The following is a 1,747-nucleotide window of genomic DNA, read 5'->3' on the forward strand; positions in this document are numbered from 1 at the left end:
AGGTCCCCTGACTGCAGGGGGCCCTGTGCTAGCAGGAAATCGGGGAAAAGCTGGGGCATGGGGGGGATGCTGCTGCCCAGACCCAGGGAGGAGCAAGATCTCCCCAGAGCTCAACAGACCGGCCCAGACAGGAAGTGTGGCCAGCAGGGGTGGGGGGGCTGGTGGCGAGTTCGGGATTCCCCATGGGACCCAACTGGCCCCAGCGAGGGGTGCCAGGTACAGCAGGCATGCAGCTGCGAGTCAGCACCTGGGCACCTCTGCCATGGGCAGTGCCAGCACCAGGACCCCCAAACACAGCGGGAGGAGGTGCCTGGTGCATTCCCTCAACCCGAGCTGGGCTGAGCCCTCTGGGGTGGGGGGGCCACTTACCTGGGGGCACCTCCAGGTGCCAGCTCTTATCCAGAGGGGGCGTCTCCTGCCTCTGCCAGGCCTGGGGTCCCTGGAGGGGGTTGGGTGAGGGAGAGCACTGGTCCTGTGCAGGGACACGCAATCACACGCATGCTCGTCTGCATGACAACATAATGCTCACATGCAGAGACAGACGAGTGGCCACACGCACGGACATACCTAGCCAGGGGCGCTGAGAGCCACTGAACCAAAGGAACCCTGGATACGATGGGAACCGCTTCAAGCTGGGGGTGCAGCACCCCCCGCCCCCCGTTTCAGCACTTACATACCCAGGGGCTAACCAGGGCTCCGCCCACTGTGTTTGCCATGGGACTGCGGCCCCCTCTCCCCCCCTGCAGGGGGGCAGGAGCGGCACCCAGGCAGGGCCCTGCTGGACTCGAAGGGCCTGGTTTGCCTGGGCCCCAGCTCCCCCAACTCTGCTATTATCAGCCAGCCCCACCCACACCGCATGGCACCCGGCCTGGCACCAGCCGCAGGGCTCAAGGGAGCTCTGTCCTGGGGCACCGGGGCCAGTCCCACCCAGCCTGCTGTACCCTGCAACCAGCCAGCACCCCTGCCACATGTCAGGATCTGGGGCAATGAGGATGGAGCACGGGCCTAATGGAGGTGCCGCGGGTCACCGTCCCAGCCCCCACCCACACCCTATGCCTCCCTCCCCATTACCTGGGGGGCCAGCCCCACCTTCCCTGCCCCCCAGCATTACCTGAGGCTGGTGCTCCCATGCTGGGCTCTGGGCTCCTGGGCTGGGAATCGCCAAGTCCCTGGTGACAGGAGACCCTGGGCGCTTGGTACGAGTCCCCTGCCCCAAGCCCACTCTGCCCGAGCCAGCCCAGCCCCCGCCCACAGGAGCCCAGGGCAGGCCCCACTCCTGCCTTCCCCAGGCCTGGAGACACCCCCAGCCGCCTGCACTGGGGAGGAGCCAAGGGGGTCAGGCAGCTGGAGCAGGCACACGCCCCCGCCCCCCGCACGGCAAGGAGCGGAGCAGGTACCGGGGTGGTGGAGTCACCTCCTGCTGCCAGCCAGCCCCAGGCGCCCAGCACAGAGTGCAGGGGCATGAATGGCCCCTTTGTGCACAGAAAAAGCAGGCGGGCAGCGCTTTGAGCTGCTGTTTGCACAGGGAGGGCCCTGCCCTGGACTGAACCCGCTCCCCTTGGCAGGGCCCAGGGAACGCAGCCAGCAAGAGCCCCCAGAGGGCTGGGGGGCGATAGCACCTCCTGGACCCATTCAGACTTCAGGGCATCCAGACCCTGGAGTGCCAGGGGTCAGACCCAGCTCTGAGCCCCATGCAAGCTGGGAGGGCCTGGCAGAGGCACTAGGAGGGCACGTGCCCAGGGCTGTC

The sequence above is a fragment of the Natator depressus genome, chromosome 24 (genome assembly GCF_965152275.1).
Source record: "Natator depressus isolate rNatDep1 chromosome 24, rNatDep2.hap1, whole genome shotgun sequence".
NCBI lineage: Eukaryota > Metazoa > Chordata > Testudines > Cheloniidae > Natator > Natator depressus.